General features: G+C 44.7%; 1 protein-coding gene and 1 long non-coding RNA gene across 3 annotated transcripts in view; one reads left to right on the top strand and one right to left on the bottom strand.

The window, feature by feature from the left end:
- LOC122562510 overlaps window positions 1-4,158 on the top strand; it is a 9,210-nt gene extending 5,052 nt beyond the window's left edge. For both annotated transcript variants that reach the window (XR_006315343.1, XR_006315342.1), the window contains exons 2-3: window positions 1,004-1,058; window positions 3,988-4,158. This is a non-coding gene — a long non-coding RNA (uncharacterized LOC122562510). The remainder of the gene's footprint in view (window positions 1-1,003; window positions 1,059-3,987) is intronic.
- Window positions 1-7,767, bottom strand: part of galnt9 (polypeptide N-acetylgalactosaminyltransferase 9) — a 268,597-nt gene that overhangs the window by 110,846 nt on the left and 149,984 nt on the right. The window lies entirely within an intron of this gene.

Here is a 7,767-nt window from a genome sequence, read left to right as displayed (position 1 = left end):
TTATAATCCTCTATCAAGTCACCCCTCATCCTTCGCCGTTCCAACGAGAAAAGGCCGAGAACTCTCAACCTATCCTCATACGACCTATTCTCCATTCCAGGCAACATCCTGGTAAATCTTCTCTGCACCCTCTCCAAAGCTTCCACATCTTTCCTAAAGTGAGGCGACCAGAACTGCACACAGTACTCCAAATGTGGCCTAACCAAAGTCCTGTACAGCTGTAACATCACTTCACTTCATGTGGGTGGGAAAGGAACACCTTTGGCTGGCATTAAAGATAAGCTGGTGAGTTCTCCCTGATGCACCAGCCTGTTATTTGCCTTTCAAGCAACATTGCTTTAAATAAAAAACAATGAACTGTTTGTTTCTCAATGGTGTTGGGGTGGGGGCTTGCTGTGCACATTATTTTTATTCATTCAATATTGTTTAATATATCATTTCAGTTGCATGACACTAATATTTTTGCTATAAACTCTGTATCTTATGATCCTTACTAATATTTTTGCTATAAACTCTGTATCTTATGATCCTTTCTAACAGTTACCTGATGAAGGAGCAGCGCTCTGAAAGCTAGTGCTTCCAAAAAAACCTGTTGGACTATAACCTGGTGTTGTGTGATTTTTAACTTTGTACATCCCAGCCCAACAGCGGCTCCACCACATCATCATGAGACTCTTAATTCTAGATTTTTATTGAATTCGAATGACGCCATGTGCCACAGTGGGATTCAGACCTGGGTCCTCAGAACTTTACCTGGGTCTTTGGATTAACAGTCCACTGATAATGCCACTAGACCATCGCCTACCCTAATATTGGCTGCTATTCCCTACATTAAAACAGTACCTCAGAAATGTTTCATCACTTGTCAACCATTTTGGGACACCCTGAGATGGGGAAAGGTGCTATAAAAATGCAAGTTGAGATGGAGTCAGCAATTTTTCTTGAACCTAAATAATTGCATCAATTGAGTTGCATCACATTCTTTTTCTCTTTAAATTTACAGCTTTCCCCGAAGTGAGTTACAATGGCCTCTGCACAACCTTTCAGAAACAGTTTGGGTGAGTGGAACATTTCACGTCTGAGCGAGCACGGAGAAAGAAGACAGTCTGAGACTTCCTGTAGATCCACAGATCCTCACCCTCGTTAATGAGGTCCCTCTGATCCTCTCAAACCCCACTGGGGTGGTTAAAAAAGCATTTAGCACTCTTGCCTTTATTGCTCAGTGCAGGAGTTGTGATGTCATGTTGAGGTTGTACAGGACTTTGGTGAGGCCTCTTCTGGAATACTGTGTCCAGTTCTGGTCGCCCTGTTATTGGGAGGATAGTATTAAGCTGGAGAGGGATCAGAAACGATTTACCAGGATGTTGCCGGGAGTGAAGGGTTTGAGTTATAAGGATAGGCTGGGACTTTTTTTCACTGGAGTGTAGGAGGTTGAGGAGTGACCTTGTAGAGGTTTATAAAATAGAGTGGTATAGATCAGGTGAATGGCAGGTGTCCTTTCCCCCAGTTGGGGATTTCCAGAGCAGGGAGCATATTTTTATGATGAGAAGAGAAGAATTCAAAAAAGACATGAGGGGCAACTATTTTACACAGAGAGTGGTCCGTGTGTGGAATGAACCGCCAGAGGAAGTGGTGGATGTGGGTCGAGTTACAATGTTTAAAAGAGGTAAGTACATGAGTAGGAGCGGTTTGTAGGGGTTTGGGGCAGGAGTAGGCAGGTGAGACTGGTTTCGTTTGGGATTAGGGTCAGCATGGACTGGAGGAACATGGGCTCAAATCCACCAAAGCACTTGGTTGAGTTTGATTTTAGTTACTAAAATCCAGGATGAAAAATGAATCCTATGTAACTACAATTGATGTAAAACTCACCTGTGTCCTTTTGAGAAGGGAAATCTGCCCTCCTTACCTGGTCTGGCCTACTTGTGACTCCAGACCCACAGTAATATAGGTGACTCTTCACTGCCCATTGAAATAACCTGCCACTTAGTTCAAGGGAGAAATAAGAATTGACAACAGACCCTGGCCTTGCCAGTGATGCCCACATCCCGTGACAGAATGAAGAAAAAAATTCGAAAGAACATAGATGTTGTAAGTCAGAAACAAAAACAGAAATTGCTGGAAAAGCTCAGCAGGTCCGGCAGCATCTGGAGAGAAGGCAGAGTTAACATTTCGGGTCCAGTGACTCTACTTCAGAATGGAGAAAGGTCCATAGCATCATAGAATCCCTATAGTATGGAAGGAGGCCATTCAGTCCATACTGACCCTCTGAAGAGTATCCACCCAGACCCACATATTACCACAACTCGTCCAAACCTGGACACCAGGAAAATTTAGCATGGTGAATCCACCTAACCTGAAGTCTTTGAACTGTGGGAGGAAGCCCACGCAGACACGGGGAAAATGTACAAACTCCTCACACAGACAGTTACCCGAGGCTGGAATCGAACCCGAGTCCGTGGCGCAGTGAGGCAGCGGTGCTAACCGCTGAGTGATTAACAGCAGTTCTTGATTTTTATTTTAACTTATTTTTCTAATCAACCTGCTCAGAGATGTTATTACACGCCTCTGGAGCAGGTGGGACATGAACAGAGCCTCCCAGTCCAGAAGTAGGGGCACTACCACCGTGCCACACGACAATCCTCACAGAGCTTTGTGATGAATAGGGGGGGGGGTGGGAGGTTTGTCAGGGGTAGGTGTGGAGTGTGGAGTAATTGGGCCAGCCATGAGCTTAACAAGCAGCAGGAGGGCTTAGGAAATGGAGTGGGCCACTCAGCTCTGAATATACACATTTGCTGCTGCTGTTTGTAACTTTAGTGGAAATTCCTTTTTCGTTGCCATGAAAGGAGGGAATGCTGAAATGTTGGAAGGGATACATTTTCTCTGGAGACCAGTGAGATTCTCTGCTCAGACGCCTGGGAATCTTTGGAATTCTTTCCCCCAGAGATAAAGCCCAAAATCAGCACAATGGAAATAATTGGCAGAACTGGCTTGATGGGCCAAATGGCCGACTCTGGCTCCTGAGGCCTTTTACGTTTATGACTGCCTGCCCTCCAGAATTTCATGTACAGTATTCATTCATGGGATGTGGGTGTTGCCGTTAAGACAAACAGTTGTCGGTCCATATTTGCCCTTGACCTGACTAGCTCTCTAGGCCATTTCAGAGGATAGTTTGGAGTCAACCACGTTGCTGTGAGTCTGGAGTCACATGTAGGCCAGACCAGGTGAGATTTATCAGATGGGCTTTTACAGACTATGATAGTTGTCATGGTCCATCACTGAATGAAATAACTGCACACAGGCCGGTATCCCATCACCAAGTCCCTCTTTATTTATACGTACACAATACACTGGCTGTGGCCAGCCAGCTCAGAGTCCGTCCCTGAACTAAAGAGATTCTAAATCCCCTATTTATTCCTGTCAGCCAGGGCTCCCTGATTGGCCCAGGTTAATAACTCCAATCAAGGATCTCATGGTCAATAAGACCCACCTGGTTCCAATCACTACACTGAGACGGTCTTTTGATTCCAAATTTATCGATTGGACTTAGATTGCCAGCCAAGGCGAGATTCAAGCTCACATTCGCAGGGAGCGACTCTGGGCCTCTGGATTTTCAGTGCAGCAATCTTTGGGGGGGTTGGTAGTCAATGCCATAGTAGTTTCCATCGGCCTGGTCTGTAGGGGAGCTTCGGGACTGGGGAGAGTGAACTCCAACTAAATCACTTTCCCACTCCTGAGGCTGTTCTGGTTTTGCCTTGGATACCACATGTTGTTGGAAACACCTCCAATCACAGTTAAACACCCGTGAAGGCTAAATCTATGATTCTATGAACATATCGAGAATGTGAACGTTCTCAGGAATGATCAGTTCTCTGCAGCTTTTGGAAAGACTTCAGTATAAATGCCTCTACCTGCAGCCTTTCCCAAGGCTGACTAGACAGGAAACTGAGAACCCAAATTCACTCTTGAACAGTGCTCTCTTCTTTGCAGATGGTGCTTTAACAGAAGATGATAAAAACTGCCAGCTGGAGGACTCCTTTCAGGAGATCAACACAATTGTTGGTGAAATTGAGGACGAACAAATAGAGACAGTTTTATATTACTGTGACGAGCTGTTAGAAATGGACCCAACAGATATCATGACGTTATACAGCAAGGGAAAGGTATGTGGGTGCTCCAGTCAGATGTGTGTGTGTGTGTGTGAGTGAGTACGCACATGTGTGAGAGAGAGAGAGAGAGTGTGTGTGTGTGAGAGTGCGTGTGTGTGTTATGAACATGTTCCCTCTCCAATATGGATGAACTGCCTTCTTGAACAGCTGCAGTCCATGTGCTGTGGGTAGACCCCCAATGTCCCATAGGGAGGGAATTTCAGGATTCTGACCCAGCGACAGTGAAGGAATGACAATATATTTCCAAGTCAGGATGGTGAGGGGCTTGGAGGGGAACTTGCAGGGAGTGGTGTTCCCATGTATCTGCTGCCCCTTGTCCTGCCCGATGGAAGTGGACGTGGTTTTGGAAGGTGTTGCCTGACAATCCCTGGTGAATTTCTGCAGTGCATCCTGTAAATGGTACATCCTGCTGCTACTGAGCATCAGTGGTGGAGGGAGTGGATGTGGTGCCAGTCAAGCGGCTGCTTTGTCCTGGATGGTGTCAAGTTTATTGAGTGTTGTGGGGGCTGCACTCATCTGGGGCAAATAGGGATTATTCCATCACACTCCTGACTTGTGCCTTGTAGATGATGAACAGGTCTTGGGGAGTCAGGAGGTAAAGTTACTGGCTGCAGGATTCCTAGCCCCTGACCTGCTTTTGCAGCCACTGTGTTTATATGGTTAGATCAGTTCAGATTCTGGTGAATGAGAGCCCTCAGGATGTTGGCGGGAAGGGATTCAGCGATCTTTTTGCGATTGTTCATTGGTAGTATATTTGATGAACACCCTGCCTTAGCTTACAAATAGTACAGTGACATCATTGTGACAAAGACTATCTATTTAAAGATTAGTCTGTTCGCGATATTTTTAAAAAATGTTTTTCTCTTTCTGGTTCTGGTTAATATCACACTGTTTAATTTCATCAAAATAACCTACAAGATAAGATTAGTTTTGACAATTCTGAATCTCACAAAAATGGATGCCAGAGGTTTAGAATAATGCTGTTTGATCAATATTCCTGTTTTATTTGCGAAGTAAAAAATAGGAAAGTCATAAAAAGAAAATAAATGAAAATCAGTGGTGTGAAAAGTTTGAATTACTGGTAATTATATCACTTTATACAGTTACAGAGCAGTGGATGTATGTATGTATCATACTAAAATGGCCCTGATGGAATGGGAGTGACTGAATATCTATTACATCGAATTTGCATTTTACAGTTGCTGTGTGATTCAACAAAGTTAAAAATCACACAACACCAGGTTATAGTCCAACAGGTTTAATTGGAAGCACTGGCTTTCGGAGCACTGCTCCTTCATCAGGTGTTTGAGGAGCGGTGCTCTGAAAGCTAGTGCTTCCAAATAAATCTGTTGGACTATAACCTGGTGCTGTGTGATTTTTAACTTTGTTTCCCCCAGTCCAACACCGGCACCTCCAAATCAACAAAGCTTTATTTCACAACATGTTAATAATGATTTTCCGTCACATTCTGCTCTATGCTAATATTTTAAAGGCCAATTTTTGTGACCATTTCCATATGGGAGCAAATAGCAGGGAACAAAGAAACTGGGAGCATGACTGGCCATTCACCTGTTTGAATCGGTTCTACCATTATCTCAACAGTGGGGCAATGATGGCCTCGTGGTATCATCACTAGACCGTTGGTACTGAGGACCTGGATTCAAATCCTGCCAAGGCAGATGGTAGGATGTGAATTTAGTTTAAAAATAAATCTAGAATTAAAAGTCTAATGATGACCATGAATCCATTGTCGGGAAAAACCCCATCTTGTTCAATACTGTCCTGTAGGGAAGGAAGCTGCCATCCTTACCTGGTCTGGCCGACATGTGACTCCAGACCCACAGCAATGTGGGTGACTCTTAACTGCCCTTTGGGTAATTAGGGATGGGCAATAAATGCCGGCCCAGCCAGTGACACTTTCATCCCATGCAAGAATAAAAATTAAATCAACACCATATTCCCATTTGTCTCAATCCCCCTTGATGCCTTCAATGTTGTAAAAAATTATCAATCTCTTTTTTGAATATGTGGAGTGACTGGCTTCCCCAAGCTTCTCTGGTGGAGAGTTTGACAGGGTTAGAAGATCTTTCTCCTCAGCTTAGTCCTCAATTGTCTACCCCGTATCCTGAGACTGTCACCTGGGTCTAGACTCCCGGACCCAGGGAAACATCCTCCCTGCATCTAGACTGTCCTGATGAAGGGCTTATGCCCCGAAACGTCAATTCTGCTGCTCCTCAGATGCTGCCTGACCTGCTGTGCTTTTCCAGCACCCCACTCTTCGACTCTGATCTCCAGCATCTGCAGTCCTCACTTTCTCCCTCTATACTGTCCAGCCCTGTTTGACATTTCAATCAGATTCCTCCCCCTCATCTTTTTTCTAATCGCTACTGAATACAAGCCCAGTCAAATCAATCTCTCCTCAGAAGAAAGTCCAGCCATCCCTGGTATCAGCAGAGTGAATCTTCACTGCACTCCCTCTGTGGGCAAGACCATCCTGCCTTAGGCAGAGAAACCCAAACACACACTATACCACAGGTGCCGAACATGTGATGGGTTGGAAATATTTCTCCAACTGGACAAACTGAACTTGTACGTTTGGAGTTCTCGCTGAAGGTGTTTACAAGGATGATGCCAGAACTCAGAGTACAGCGATATCAGGATTCAGGAAATCAGCAAAAGCTCTTTCACAAAGAGAAGAAAAAGGTGGTGGGGAGATGCAGTCCAACAGTGTGGAGACTTACGAGTGCATTTCCGAGGGTGGACAGAAGGAAATGCTTTCGGATTGTTGGGCACCACAAATCTAGCGGGTTGTCAATATAAAATAGTTCTTAATAAATTCGTATTGTATTCTCAGGAGACCATTTGGGACAGCAGCAGGGACCCGGGTTCGATTCTAGCCTCGGGCGACTGTCTGTGTGGAGTTTGCACCCTCTCCCCGTGTCTGTGTGGGTTTCCTCCTACACTCGGAAGATGTGCAGGATAGTCGGATTGCTAAATTGGAGCATAGTGTGTAGGGAGGTGCAGGCTAGGTGGGTGAGCCATGGGAAATGCAGGGATACAGTGGGTCTGGGTGGGATGCTCTTTGGTGGGTTGATGTGGACACGGTGGGCTGAATGGCCTGCTTCCACACTATAGAGATTCTATGATTTCATCCAAAGCATGGTTTGAATGTGGAACTCCCCATCACAAAAGATAATTGAGGAAAGTCAAAATAATTAATTCATTTAAAAGGCCAGAGGAATAAGCCCCCAAAAGGGTGGAGGAGGTGAAGGGGCAGGGGGTGATGTTGAAGGAGTAACTTCTGTGGAACATAAGCTCTGGTCTAGATCACTTGGTGTATTCCTTGTAAATCCTCTGTAAGACAGGAGCTTGGATTTCAGTTAGTATATCGTGTATGCTGCAAGATAGAGAATGAAGGATCAAGTGTTTGTCCAAGATTTATCAGCATGAGATATGTCTTGGTGTGTCTGCGGAAATCTAACACAGGCTGAAAAGACATAGACCTGAGGTTTATTATTTTTGCTTCTGATCTGGTGCGAGTAAGCAAAGCAGTATTTTCACACAGTAACAAAAGATTCATTTTGTTTTAAACAGGTATTAA

Source organism: Chiloscyllium plagiosum, chromosome 25, assembly GCF_004010195.1.
Source record: "Chiloscyllium plagiosum isolate BGI_BamShark_2017 chromosome 25, ASM401019v2, whole genome shotgun sequence".
NCBI classification, from domain to species: domain Eukaryota; kingdom Metazoa; phylum Chordata; class Chondrichthyes; order Orectolobiformes; family Hemiscylliidae; genus Chiloscyllium; species Chiloscyllium plagiosum.
The sequence above is the reverse complement of the archived record's forward strand: the minus strand, read 5'-3'. Positions and strand labels throughout refer to the sequence as shown.